The following is a 16,178-nucleotide window of genomic DNA, read 5'->3' on the forward strand; positions in this document are numbered from 1 at the left end:
AATAGTATAATGGACCATTTGCAGAATCGCTAGCTTATTCTCAAAATTATTCGCAGCAATTGTTGGAGGTCTGATGCATGAATGCACTCCTATAACAGTTGGGAGTAGATAATCTCATAAACTTCTATCCCATTGATCAGCAGGGACCTCAGCAGCCATTGCCCCTTCGACACCGTTGGTAGCATGATTTACTGCATTCCCTTGATTCGCAGCCATGGAAAAATCCAACATTTTCTTTATCTTTCGATTCTTTCTGCACATTCTTTCAATTTTAAGATCTACCAGTATGAGTTCCTTTTGTCTACTTCCCCGCATATACAAATAATTCCTGAAACACAATACAACGTTGATCCAAATGAGTATAAAATATAAACACCAAATTAGAATAAAAAACAATTAAATTTGATATTGGATATTAAGTCCCCAACAACGGCGCCAAAAACTTGATTGCGAAAAATATGATACGCAAGTGCACATAATCGATTCAAGTAATATAGATAGCAAATAAACTATCGTTCCCACAAGGACTATCAACCAATTACCAATAAATGCTTTTAAATTACTATTTGGTTGTCAAAAATAGAGTGAATTTTAAACTAAGCCTTAAAATTAAAATAAACTTTGCAAAAATAAAGACTGATTCAATAATTAAAACGTCATTAACTTTTCATTCTATTAATTTTATTAATTAGTTTAAAATTTCTTTCTTCCCATTCTAATAGCAGGTTAACGAAAATCGATTCCTATTCTTTTTCAAGATATAAGATCTAAAGCTATATGCAGGTTTTCTACATCTCTATGATAAACTTAAACATATAGGAGGTATTAAACATAGAAACCTAATTACTACACAAGCCATACAGGTACTTTTGTCCAATATGTAACCTATGTCTATATCACGATAGCATATTCAATTCTCATCGTTCAAATTTTGAATCAAAATCATAAATCAAGCAAATATTGATAAGGTATTTACTAGCATTAAGCAAACATTATATAGATTAGAATAAAGAAGAAGAATCAATAGAACATCATAATAAGATTAAAAAGAAAGTGACTACATTAAACCCTAGATAAAGTGTTTAGTTCATAGCAGACATGACTAAATCAACAAAATAATAATTCAGAAACATAAAATTCAAAGACTTGAAGAAGAATTAAAAAATATGAAAGTGGAGAAAAACTAATCTCAGAATCAAAATTAATCTCTAAACTCGTAATTAAAATCTAACCTAACCCTAATTAAAACATAAAGTATGAATTTATACTAAAAAGAACACGAATGCCTATTTTTTTTATCGGCGGGTCGCGACTTAGCCTTTCCTAGGTCGCGGCCTGTGTCATTTTCAAGGTCCTTCAAGTTCTGATTCAAGTCTCCAGGCGTCGGTTCTCTCTAAACCCCAGTCACGGCCCGTGTGTTGATGCCCACTTTGTTTCGCCTCTGACTTCCACTAGCACCACGACTTATAAGCAAGTCGTGACTCTAACTCTTTTCAGCAACCCTTCAGCCTATGACTTTGCTAGAGTCGCAGCCCTTAAGCCCATGAGCGAATTTAATTCCACTTTTTTTTCTTTCAAATTTTAACCTTTTGACATCCTTCCTTCATAAAAACTTATTATTATTCATCCTTAGCACCAATTTCAGTCAAACAACCGCCAAAAGCTATGTTTTCCACCATTTCCTCGTTTTTTAGCTTTTAACTCACGATTCAACACACCGACCTACAACAAAGACAAACAAAAGCGTAATCTTGCACAAAAAAAACATAAAGACTCAAGGTTACAAAAAAAAACACATTATAAAATGAAACTAAAATTGAGTTAATAATGGCACAATTTTTGGCGAGGCAGGAGGCCTTTGCTGCATAAATTTCCCTCCAGAGGGCAACTATGGAACAACAATGGTGGGAGATAAATGAGCTGGTCCAGAGGATGGTCCAGAGGGAGCAGGAAGATCATCGGAGGCCCCAGGAGCTTGTTGTGGCCCTGGAAGTGGCTACCCAGTTAGCCCGAGCTAACGCTAAAGCTGCTGCTCAAGCGACGCGGGAGGCTCATGCCAAAGCAGCAGGGATGCGAGACAGCAGTAACAAGGAGTCCCAGGGGAGGAGTCGAACCCCAAGGACACTCTCAGAGACACTTTCCCAAAGACAGGATGAAGAGGCACAATCCAAGACTGCCTCCTCCATGACTAAGAAGAATAACACTGCCTCTCGGAGTAAAAGTGTTACCAACCCAAAGGCCCCCTTCCAGCGGGACAGACGAAATGGCACAGGAGAAGAAGGTCAGACATCTGAGAGGTGTGACAGGAATGGAAATGGTCGCTCAAAGTCTCATAGTCATGTAGGAGGACAGACTAGAGGATAGGATCGCACCGAAAAGATCAAGGCGGACCTACCACCCCTACACCCTCAGTCTCGCAAGGGAAAGGAGTCGATGAACAACATTAATTATGTGTTCGATTGTTTTAGGAAAGATGCACAACCTTAGGATCTGAGAGAAGTCATCAACATGGGAACCAGCGCTCTAAAGGGGGTACCAGGGATGTCTACCCCACCTAGAGTAGTGATCCCACCAGCAGTGCAAGCTCAAATAGATGCACTCACCATGGTTGTTCAGGGCCTAACAAAGAAACCTTCCGATATCAAGCTGGCTCATAGAAGTGGGAGTCCCTTCAGTTCCATGATCCAAGCTGCTCAACCACCACCAAAATACAAGACCCCAAAACTTCCAACATACACTGGAAAGGAGGACCTAGTATGACACATTGGAAAGTTCGAGGATCAAATGGAGTTACTCAGTGTTGAGCATGATTATAGTGCAGGGTATTCCCTACCACTCTCTCTGACTCAGCCCCAAAATGGTATTGGAAATTCAAACTTGGATCCATTACTTCCTTGGAGCAGTTCAGGAAGGAATTTTGCAAGGTCTTCAGTGCCGGACGGATTCAACCAGTTTATGTAAATCAGCTAGCTTGCATCAAGCAAGGGAAGGATGAATCCATGAAGGACTACATCCAAATATTCAGAAGAGATGAAAACTGAGCATCCATAGTAGGAGATGAAGGGAAGTTCGTTGCATCTCAGCAGGGATAATTTATCGTAGTACCTTGTGGGATAGCATCCACAGGAACCCCATCAACACCTTGCAGAAGTTCCTAGACCGAGCGAACAAATACATGAAGCTAGATGACACTATCATGAAGGAAGAAAAATGCATAAGCCATCAAACAACTATCAAGGCACACAAGAATGGCGCAAACCCTCAAGGCACCGATGGGGGCAATGGTAAGAAGAGGAGTACCTTAGGGGCCGAGCAAAGTGTAGAAAAGAAGGCTAAGACAGCACCAACCGACAAAGAGCCTAAGCATCAACCCTACCAGCCCAGGTTCAAAACCTATACTATCCTGACTACATCAAGGTCCGAGATTTCTTTAAAAAAATACCAGGAGGTACAATACCGAAAGCCACCACCCTTGCGCTAAGAAGGAAAGAGGGACAAGAACAAGTTTTGTTGTTTCCATAATGACTATGGGAATAACACAAATCAGTGTAAACAATTGAAGGATGAGATAGAGTATCCTCCGATCAGGAAAACTCTTGAGGTACCGAGTCAAGACCGAAACCCCAAGCAGGAATCCAGAGTTCCAAAGGCAAAGGAGTCCACCACTAGAGCCAGTGGTCGTGGACTTCACATTGGATACCATATGTGAGGGGGCCCACATAGCAGGCAACAGTAACAATGCTCGTGAGCGATATTCAAGGACCCTAAGACATGAGGTATGGGAGTATTCCCAGTGCATGGTAGTCGAGGAGCGGTCTCCGAAAAATTCGACGTATGAAAGTGAAACTCTCACTTTTATGGAGGATGACGCCAAGCATGTGAGTTACCCCCCACAATGACCCTCTAGTCCTTACCATTCAAATCACCAATGCCCGAGTGAAGAGATGCTTGGTTGATATGGGAAGCTTAGTAGATATCGTCTACAAATTATCCCTTGAGAAGATGAAGCTCAATGTCAAGGACCTGACACCTTGTTCCCATGTGATATATGGGTTCACGGGATAATGCCTAGCACCAGTAGGAACTATCATACTACTGGTGTAACGCCCTAGTTACTCCAAGACCATTACTGTGGACTTTAAATAGTGCTTAACTCGCTAAATGAGTCATTTGGTTATAAACATGCATCTAGGTGTTATTAAAAGGCTAAGGTGAAAAATCTTGATCAAAAGGAACGGATATATTTTCTTTAAAGCATAAAACTGTGCATGGGCCCATAAAAGTGTTTACAAAGTTATTTACAAAAAAAAATGGTCAATACAGTGTACAAATTACAATCCGCCGACCTAAGTGACAAAAATAGGGTTAACTCCTAGTTCCTTTGAGAAACACCTTGGCCGTGGTGGTCAAGCAGCCGCATATGTACACATCTCCACCTAAGCTCTCAACTCAAGGCTGGGTGAGCTTTTCTTTCCCTTTACCTGCACCACACAGCACTCGTGAGCCAAGGCTCAGCAAGAAGACTTATTACTGCATGTATACAATATTAATTAATGAATCTTATAATCATACTAAGGCTTGCTGCCCAATCAGATAAGTGAATATCAATAATGAATCTGGTAATCATATTGGGGCTTGTAGCTCTAATCAGATAAGTGACTAATGAGTCACGAACTTGGGTTCCACACCCTAACAAGATAAGGAACTATGGAGTCACGAACTTGAACCAAATAAGTAACTATTAAGTCATGAACTTGAATTAGATAAGTAATTATTAAGTCACGAACTTGAACCAGATAAGAAACTAATAAATCACGAACTTGAACTAGATAAGTAACTAATAAGTCACGAACTTGGGCTCCGTACCCTAAGCCATGTGACATTACGGTCACCTGAGCCTTTTGGCTCTGGCTCTAAGTAACTAGCCTTTAGACTAGACAAGCCCTTTTGTATTCATCGAACTTAGGTCAAGCATTGCATGCTTATGTTGATAATGCTTATGTCGACTGGATATAATCTTTTCCGCTTGCGTTAAGCATGCTAATACCATTCTTGACTCATAGGTCAATTCCATATGACCAATGCCCAGTACCACTGCCGAACTTGGCTAATAAGTCATAACTTCACAGTCAATATTGACACCTTTTCCGATTCAGATTAATAAGTCATTACCACTCACAATTAAGCAAGACTTCTAAGCATTTAATATGCAATCAATATCCACATATAGAGCACTCAACATGTCTCATCAATAACCATGCATGTCACATACTGGGAGTAGTTTTTTACCTCTAGTTCGTGCGAGAAATAATAGAAGAAAGACCCTTTGAGAATGATGAATCCTTTGGTCCCTTAGCAGTCACCTAGTCATAACCAAATATGGAATTCCATAATAAAATTAATCATAAAGGGTTCATGGTGTAAACCTCGCTCCCGGGACCTCGAATCGTACTAAAATGGTTAGTAGATTTGATCCCGAGCCTTAGGAATTGAACACCCAAGCCGAAGCCCTTGAAAACTCCTCTTTGGCACAAAAGGAAGGGGCGGGTCGCGACTTGGCCTAGTGAGTCACGGCGTGCCCCCAAGTCAGAGTGCACTCTGCTGGGTACCAGGGGCGGGTCGCGACTTGCCTTGGCCAAGTCGCGACTTGACCCCATGAACACAGCACCCCTGCCATTTTCTCCATCAAAACCAGCCAAAAAATTTCGTCCAACAACTCAAAAATCACAGCCAAACATTACCACAACTTAGCCAACATTCAACCAAAAAAACCTAAGCTTTAAAGCATTTAAAACATCATCAAATAACCACCTCTATAATCAATACTTTAAGCTCAAAAACTAATTCAAAACAGAGCAAAAAACCAGAAAATTCATTGCTGAATTCTTACCTAAATCACTAGTTTGCATTCCCTTCAATGGCTGAACATTAGCCTAGCTTGAACCCTCAATCTCAGCTTCAAAAATTCAAAGGAAAGGAAAGAGGGAGAGATCATCGTGGAAGAGGAAGGAAATGTTTTTTTCGGTGCCTAAGCTTCTATAGCTTTCTAACTTGACATATATCCCTTGGTCAAAAGACCAAAATGCCCCCAAGGGCAAAACTGTCATTTCCCATCTAATCATGTTAATCATAATTAACATCCTCCAATTCCCAATATTCCCAATATTCTCAAGTATTAAGAAATCATATCCCATTATTCTTTAATTCTCATTAGTGTACTAATCATCAAATTACCCCGAGACGCACCCAGAGCCCGATAAATAACCCCGTTATGAACAAACCTCTAACTTGCATTCTGAGATCGTCTCATGCTGAATAGCTTGAACAAATCCACATTATAATTTGGTCTCATCCATAAGTCATAATCAAGCATGAAAATATACAAATATGCCCTCCATGGGCTAAATTACAAAAATACCCTTATAATGAAAAGTAGATCCACATGCATGAATTGATCATCATGTAATAATATAACTCACATAATCATGCATATAATCACATAATGGCATAATAAATCAATTATGGCCCTCCTCACTGCCTAATCTAGGCCCTAAGCCACATTAAGGATTTGGGTCATCATAACTATCCCCTCCTTAGAGAAATTTCATCCTCGAAATTTACCTGAATCACTCGGGATACTGACTCTACATATCTGACTCCAACTCCCAAGTTGCTTCCTCGACCTTGTTGTTCATCCATAATACCTTAACCAAAGGTATCATTTTATTCCTGAGGACCTTGTCCTTTCTGTCTAGTATCTGGACTGGCTGTCCTCATAGGAGAGATCTGCCTCAAGCTCCAGATCCTCGTAACTCAACACATGAGTCACATCAGATACATACCTCCAAAGAGATGAGATATGAAACACATTATGTACGGTCAACAATGCCAGTGGTAAGGCCAATCTGTAAGCAACCTGACCAATCCTCTCTAGAATCTCAAATGGACCTACAAATCTAGGGCTCAGCTTGCCCTTCTTCCCAAACCTTCTCACCCCTTTCCATGGCGAGACTCTAAGGAAAACATAGTCTCCTACCTGGAACTCCACGTTCATGCGTTTGGGATCTGCATAACTTTTCTGTCTGCTTTGAGAAGTGAGCATCCAAGCTCTAATCTTCTTAATGGCCTCACCGGTACTCTGAACTGCCTCAGGACCTAAGTATCTCATTTCTTCTGTATCATCCCAATGAATTGGGGATCTACATTTCCTACCATACAACATCTCATAAGGTGCCACCCCAATGGTAGATTGATAATTGTTGTTGTAGGAAAACTCTATCAAAGGTAGATACTTACTCCAGGATCCACCAAAGTCTAGCACACATGCTCGCAGCATGTTCTCTAATATCTGAATCGTCCTCTTAGATTGTCCATCTGTTTGAGGATGATAATCAGTACTAAACTTCAACTGTGTTCCCATGTCCCTCTGTAAACTTCCCCAGAACTTGGAAGTGAAAGTGGGATCCCGATCTAACACGATCGACCTTGGTGCTCCATGGAGGCGCACGATCTCTCTCACATAGATATATGCGTACTGGTCAACTGTATAAGTAGTCCTCACTTGAAGAAAGTGAGCTGACTTGGTATATCGATCCACAATAACCCATACTGAATCATGTTGACCAACAGTCCTGGGTAACCCCACCATGAAATCCATCGTGATGTCTTCCCATTTCCACTATGGGATATCCAGAGGCTGTAATAACCCTGCTGGCCTCTAATGCCCAGCCTTGATTTGTTGGCATGTCAAGCACTCAGCCACATACTCCATTACATCCCTCTTCATCCCAGGCCACCAATATAGTGATCTCACATCCTGATACATCTTCGTGGTGCCTGGATGCAAAGAGTAAGGAGTAGTATGAGATTCATCCAGAATCTCTCGCCTCAAAGCAGTGTCTAATGGAAAACATATCCAACCTTTGTATCTCAACAAACCCATATCTGCACTGTATAATCTCTACTCCAACTAAAACATCCTCTCTGATCTTGGTCAGTAGTGGATCACCCAATGGACCATCCTTGATTCTCTCCAACAGCGTAGACTGTAGCGTAATGTTGGCCAACTGGCCCACCAACAACTCTATACCAGCTCTGGTCATATCCTCTGCTAGTTCTCTGGATATCAGCCTCGCATCGAAAACCTGTCTCAGACCCTTCCGTCGTAAGACATCTGCTACCACGTTGGCCTTTCCTGGATGATACAGTATTTCACAATCATAATCCTATACAAACTCCAGGCAACATCTTTGTCTCATGTTCAGATCTTTATGTGTGAAGAAGTACTTCAGGCTCTTGTGGTCAGTATAAATCTCACACTTCTCTCAATAAAGGTAATGCCTCCATACCTTTAATGCAAAGACCACAGCCGCCAACTCTAAATCATGAGTGGGAACTATTCATACTCCTTCAGCTGACATGAGGCATAAGCAATCACCTTCCCTGACTGCATCAAAACACAACCCAAACCCTTATGTGAGGCATCATAGTATATCAAAAACTTCTCCTGATCTGTAGGAAGTGTAACGCCCTTGATAACCAAGACTGTTACACTGTGTGTTTGAAATAGTTCAAGACTTGCTAATCAAGTCATTTAGTTTGAACCGTGTATCTATTGACACAAGGGATTAGGTTAAATAGAATTTGATTATAAACGGTTAAACTTTATTGAAAACAGACGTTTATTATATGGGATCCCAAGTCAGGGTTTAAATAACATAAATACAAAATTCTTAATTACAAATAATTGACCAAGCCACTCTAATGGCAAAGTATACATTTTAGGTTCCCGTTCCTGTACAAATCCTCGACTGTGGTGGCCCCCAGAGCTCTCCAACCCATGGTCAACTTGTCTTACCTGCACCATGTAGCACCCTTGAGCCGAAGCCCAGCAAGAAAACATAATATCATGACATAGCAGTATTAACAGCTAGCAATTCACAGAGCATAGTCCAATAACTAGAAAATACTATTCAGTACCATCAGGCAATAAAATTCATTCAAGGCAACACACCGACCAAAAACCATTAATCCAGCTCTAGACACTCATTAAGTCACAGACATTAATCCACAATAAACACATATCAAGTAATAACTAAGGTTAATGCCCGCAGGCCGCACCCTCTGTTTAACTCACTGCCTTTGGCTCGCTTAGGCCAACTACAGTGACGTGCCCACTGACTCCGGCCAGCTTAACCGAGCTTAGTGCATAATAAGTTGTCCTCGGATACCAGTGTCCGAGCCGCGCCCTATGCGCAAGTGTGGATTTTGGCACCCTTAGGCTGTTACCACATGTCCTCGTGGCATATTACCGCCTTATGACATTCATATCATTATAGGGAACTCTTAGTCCCAACATATTCACATAGTGTATCGCAATCACTTAACAACACATTCATATATAGGGTACACTTAGTCCCATCCTATCCACATATATAGGTGTAGTTTTCTTACCTTAATTCCAAATGCTTTAATTAGAAAGAACGACCCCCGAGCACGATCCATTCCCGAGCCCTAGCTTATCACCTAGTCACAAACAAGATAATAGATTCCATTAATACTCCAATATAGGTTTCCAATGACAAAACTAACTCCCGGGATTCCAAATTCCACCAAGCATGGTGGTGAAACCAAACCCGAGCACACTAGACCACTCCCCCATGCTTAAAACCCTCAAAATCTTAAGTGTGCAACCAAGGGCTGCGGCCCTTGAAGCTTAGCCGCGGCCCTTGTCCAAAACAGAGCCAACACCACACCTGAAGGGGACACGCGCCGTGGCCCTTGCCTTTGGCCGAGCCTTCTTGGCTCCTTTGCAGGCTAGGGCCGCAACGCTCTAGAACAGAGTCGCGGCCCTTCCCGTGGAACCCAGAATTTCCACCATTTCCAACCTCCAAACCTTACCCAAAATCATCCCAAAGCTCCCTACTTCAATACCAATCATTCCCAACACTTTTAAAACAACTCTAACATCATAATTCAACAGGAAACCTAATCTAAAACTCATTTCAATCCCTGTTTCAATCTCTGAAATTCAAGAACATCAAATACCACAACCAACCATTCAAAACTCAGATTTAAACTTCTAAATCATAAGTTAAAGTTTACCTTTCCAGCTGAACCCCTTCTCTAAGCAGAATCCCAGCTAGTTCCCAAGTTTCTAGCTTCAAAAACATCAAAATTACAATTATCTTACTACTCAGAAAACTCAGAGTTTCTAACCACAGAAGAGATGTTTAGATGCTTACCTTAATCCCTATTTTAGTTCCTTGATTTACCCCTGAGCTAAACCTTCAATCCCTCACCACAAATCCAAGAGATTTCAGCTTGTTTCCCCTTAGTTTTCCTGTGTTTCCTCTCCTTTGCTTTCCCTGAACGTGTAGGTGAAGTGAGGTAAAGTGTTTAGTCAGTTTATGTTTTTCTTCCAAAAGCTTCTTTATGTCTAACTTATCTTATTAAGCTAATCTCGAGGCTCGGGGTGCCGGAACCGTCCCTGAGGCCAAAATGGTAAAATCCCCCAATATTCCCACCTAGACATCCTAACCTCAAATATATCTCCATATATTTATTTTCATGACCTGATAGTCCAAATCGCTACCCGCTATCTAAAAGTACCCCCGACTTATCCAAAGTCGTATCTTAAACCCCGTTGTGACTTTTCCCGCTACCTGCTCCCTAGGATCGCCTCGCGCCGATAGTTACAAATACACACACCTGTACACGCATATATATATATCAATCTACCCACATAATAATATGGTCTCAACAATTTATCACACACATTCTCATTTATGCCCTAACGGGCCAAGATTACCATTATGCCCTTACCAGCCAAACAGGGCCCGCATACTTATTCAATACCCATTTCACGCTTTCTTACCATTAATTCTCTTAACCTCCAATTTATGCCTTCCCGGCACACTAATCAAGGCCCCTAAGCCTTATTAGTAATTTTGGGTCGTTACAGGAAGACTAAGAACTGGAGCTGTAATCAACCTCTACTTCAGTTCCTGGAAGTTTTTCTCAAACCTGTCTGACCACACAAACTTCTGATTCTTGCATGTCAGCTCAGTCAATGAAGTGGAAATCTTTGAAAATCCTTCCACAAAATGTCTGTAATAACATGCCAATCCAAGGAAACTCCTAACTTCTGAAGCATCCTTTGGCCTTGGCCAATCTCTGAATACCTCAATCTTTGATTGATCTACTTCAATCCCCTCCTTACTAACAATGTGCCCAAGGAAAGTTTCCTGAGATAACCAGAACTCACACTTCTTGAACTTTGCAAACAATCTGTGTTCCCTCAGTCTTTGTAGAACCAAGCTCAAATGGTGCTCATGGTCTGAGTCAGACTGAGAATAAACCAAAATATCATCGTTGAAGATGATCACAAACTAGTCCAAATAATCCTTGAACACTCAATTCATTAAATCCATGAAAGCAGCACGGGCATTAGTCAATCCAAAAGACATGACTAAGAACTCATAATGCACATATCTAGTGTGAAAGTAGTCTTTGGTATATCTTCATCCTTGACCCTCAGCTGATGAAAACTAGATCGAAGGTCTATCTTTGAGAATACTCTTTTACCTTGCAACTTATCAAATAGATCATCTATCCTTGGCAGAGGATACATGTTCTTAATTGTTAACTAATTCAATTCTCTGTAATCATTACACATCCTCAGAGAACCATCTTTCTTCTTTACAAACAAAACAGGCGCACCCCAAGGAGAGAAAATAGGTCTCATAAAACCCAAATCTAAGTGCTCCTGCACCTGTACTTTCAATTCTTTTAACTTTGCTCGAGCCATTCTTTAAGGTGCTCTAGACAATGGCTCCCCCCCTGGTGCCAGTTCTATCACAAATTCAATCTCTCTGTGTGGTGGAAACCCTAGTAAATCTTCTATGAACACATCCAGAAACTCACACACTAATCTTGTCTCCTCTTGTTCCACTGGTATGGCTTGATTGGAATCCACCACACTGGCTAAGAATCCTATGCAACCTCCTTGCAATAGATCTCTAGCCCTCAGAATAGATATCATAGGTATACAGGGTCCATGCACAGTGCCAAGAAATACAAAAGGATCCTCACCTTTAGGCTCAAAGGTTACTGCTTTCCTTCTGCAATCTATGGTTGCCCCATACTTCACTAACTAATCCATATCCAGAACCATGTCAAAGTCAGCCATAACTAACTCTATCAAATCATCTGACAACTCTCTGCCCTCCACTGGCACTGGCAAAGATCTGACCCATCTCCTGGATACTACCAACTCCCCAGTGGGTAATAAGGTCTCGAACCCCACAGCATAATAATCACATGGTCTACACAATCTATCAATAATTCTACTAGCAACAAAAGAATGTGCAGCATCAGAATCAATCATAACAGTATAAGGGATTCCAACACTAAAAAGCTGACCTGTAACTACAAAGGGTGAAGCCTCAACTTATACTTCAGTCAATGCGAACACTCGAGTTTGGGTCTAGTTGTCCACCTTCCTGGGTTCTTCCTTTCTTGCTTTTGGGCAATCCTTCTGGAAGTGTCCCACTGCCCCACATAATAAGCAAGCCTTTGCCCTACACTCCCCCAAACGATGTCTCTTGCACCTAGGGCACTCTGGACAAGTCCTCCAGGCCTCACTGTCACCCTGGCGGCCCATTGGAATACCACGTGGTTGCCTATCAATAACTTGAGTTGCGATGCTATCAGGAACCTTCCTCTTCTGATCACTAGGGCCTCCGCCCCTACCTGAACCCACAAATGGAGGACCTGTCCTCCTCAACTCTCTTCTAGCTGCACTGTCTTGCTAGTTCTTGTTCTCTGCTCTCTCAGTTGTGACCGCCTTCTCCACCACCTGTGCATAAGTAGTAACTCCGTCCACAGTGGTGATACGAATATCCCGGACTAATCTAGGTTGTAACCCTTGGATAAACCTCTCCCTTCTGGTCCCATCAGTGGGCACGGGCTCCGTGGAAAACTTTGCCAATCTATTAAACTTCAAAGCATATTCAGTCACTAAAAATTCCCCTGAAGTAATCTGATAAACTATTCAGCCTTTGTAGCCCTGATGGCATCATTATAGTACTTCTCATTAAACATAGTCTGAAACTCTTCCCAACTCAGGGCATTGACATTTCTGGTCTGGGATAACACTACCCACCAAATTCGGGCACCCTCCCAAAACATATATGTGGCACAAGCCACCCTCTCATTACAAGACACCCTCATAAAGTCAAGGATGGTGGTAATCATGCTCATCCATTGCTCAGCCTTAGCTAGATCTCCACTACCCTAAAATACTGGAGGTTGTTGTTTCCTGAACCTTTCATAAAGAGGTTCCCATTTACTTCCAACCTTTGGAAAATGCTCAACTGCTGGCACCGCTACTGGTGGTGCCTCATGTCAAATATTCCCTGTAGGAACCTGTTGTTGTCTCAGGAGGCGAATTTCTTCTTCTTGCCTGAATACTCTAGCCTGTAAGTCAGCAAACAACTATTGCCAGTTTTCAGGAATTGACTGTGGAATCTGATTATGGTCATTGTCTTGACCCTGTCTGTTATTATGGCCCTGATCTTCTTGGCCAACAGATGAATATGTCTATCATGGAATCATATTATCAACTTAAACCTTGCTACAATAGTCAATGCGGCCAATTAGGCAATGATAACTAAACCTCTTTCCGCCTCACGATCCAAGATTAAACAGATAATAACCCATGTTCCACAATCATGTAGATAAAAAAATGGATACAAGATCATAGCAAAGAACATTTAACACTTGTCAGTTAATAGTTCAACGATTAACAATACTTATAAGCATGTTCTAGCAATATCAGTACTAATAAGCATGTTCTTGCTTAAGATGCGGTAGTGAAGGCCTAGCCATATCAATATATCTCATTTAAGCAGGTAAAGCATTTATATTCTATTTAAGCAGTTAAACACATAACCACATAAATAGTTACCAAACCATGAGTCGACCTTGTCTTCAGTGGCGAGTGTACATGCCCAGCCACTCTACAGGAACCCTAAACCTTCGCATGCTCTGATACCCATTTCTAATGCCCTGGTTACTCCAAGACCGTTACTGCGGATTTTAAATAGTGCTCAACTTGGTAAACAAGTCATTTGGTTATAAATGTTCATTTAGATGTTATTAATAGGCTAAGGTGAAAAATCTTGATCAAAAGGAATGGATATATTTTATTTAAAGCATAAAATTTTCATGGGCCCATAAAAGTGTTTACAAAGTTATTTACAATCTAAAATGGTCATTATAGTGTAAAAATTACAACCCGCCAACCTAAGCGGCAAAAATAGGGTTAACCCCTAGTTCTTTTGAGAAACACCTTGGCCGTGGTGGTCAAGCGGCCGCATATGTACACATCGCCACCTAAGCTCTCCACTCAAGGCTGGTTGAGCTTTTCTTTCCCTTTACCTGCACCACATAGCACCCGTCAACCAAGGCTCACCAAGAAAACTTATTACTGCATGTATACAATATCAATAAATGATTATGATAGTCTTACTGGGGCTTGCAGCCTAATCAGATAAGTGAATATCAATAATGATTTTGGTAATCATGCTGGAGCTTATAGCCTTAATCAGATAAGTTACTGATGAGTCATGCACTTGGGTTCCACACTCTAACTAGATAAGTGACTATGGAGTCACGAACTTGAACCAGATAAGTAACTATTAAGTCACGAACATGAATCAGATAAGTAACTATTAAGTCACGAACTTGAACCCGATAAGTAACTAATAAGTCATGAACTTGAACCAGATAAGTAACTAATAAGTCACGAACTTGAACTAGATAAGTAACTAATAAGTCACGAACTTGGGCTCCTCACCTTAAGCCATGTGACATTACGGTCACCTGAGCCTTTTGGCTCTGGTTCTAAGTAACTAGCCTTTAGACTAGACAAGCACTTTTGTTTTCATCCAAGTTAAGTTTGGTCAAGCATTTCATGCTTATGTTGATAATGCTTATGTCGATTAGATTTAATATTTTCGGCTTGCATTAAACTCGCTATTACCGTTCTTGACTCATAGGTCAATTCCGTACGACCAGTGGCTTAGTACCACTGCCGAACATTACTAATAAGTTACAGCTTCACAATCAATACTGACACCATTCTCTATTCTAACTAATAAGTCATTACGACTCACAAGTAAGCAAGACTGATAAGCATTTAATATGCAATCAATAACCACATATAGAGTACTCAACATGCCTCATCAATAACCATGCATGCCACATACTGGGTGCAGTTTTCTTACCTCTGGTTCAAGGGAGAAAAAATAAAAGAATGACCCTTTTAGAATGATCAATCCTTTGGTCCCTTAGCGGTCACCTAATCATAACCAAATATGGAATTCCATTAATAAAATAAATCATAAAGGGTTCATGGTCTAAACCTCGCTCCCGAGACCTCAAATTGTACTAAAATGGATAGTAGATTCGATCTCGAGCCTTAGGAATTGAACCCCTAAGCCAAAGCCCTTGAAAACTCCTCCCTGGCACAAAAGGAAGGGGTGGGCCACAACTTGGCATAGTGAGTCGCGGCGAGCCCCCAAGTCAGAGAGCGCTCTGGCTAGGTACCAGGGGCGGGTCGTGACTTGCTTGGGCCAAGTCACGACTTGACCCCAGGAACACAGCACCCCTGCCATTTTCTCCATTAAAACCAACCAAAAATTATCACCAAACAACTTAGAAATCACAACCAAGTATTACTACAACTTACCCAACATTCAACCAACAAAACATAAGCTTTAAACCATTTAAAACCTCATCAAATAACCACTTCTATAATCAAAACTTTGAGCTCAAAATAGAGCAAAAAACCAAAAAATTAATGGCCGAATTCTCACCTAAATCACAGGTTTGCATTCCCTTTAATGGCTGAACATTAGCCTAGAACCTCAAGCTTTGATCACCTAGCTTGAACCCTCAATCTCAGCTTCAAAAATTCAAAGGAAAGGAAAGTGGGAGAGATGATCGTGGAATAGGAAGGAAATGCTCTATTTTGCTGCCTAAGCTTCTACAACTTTCTAACTTAATATATATCCCTTGGTCAAAAGATCAAAATGCCCCCAAGCCTATATTATTTCCTTAACAACCCCCAATGGCAAAACCGTCCTTTCCCATCTAATCTTGTTAATCATAAT

This window comes from Humulus lupulus, chromosome 8 (genome assembly GCF_963169125.1).
Source record: "Humulus lupulus chromosome 8, drHumLupu1.1, whole genome shotgun sequence".
Taxonomy (NCBI): Eukaryota; Viridiplantae; Streptophyta; class Magnoliopsida; order Rosales; family Cannabaceae; genus Humulus; species Humulus lupulus.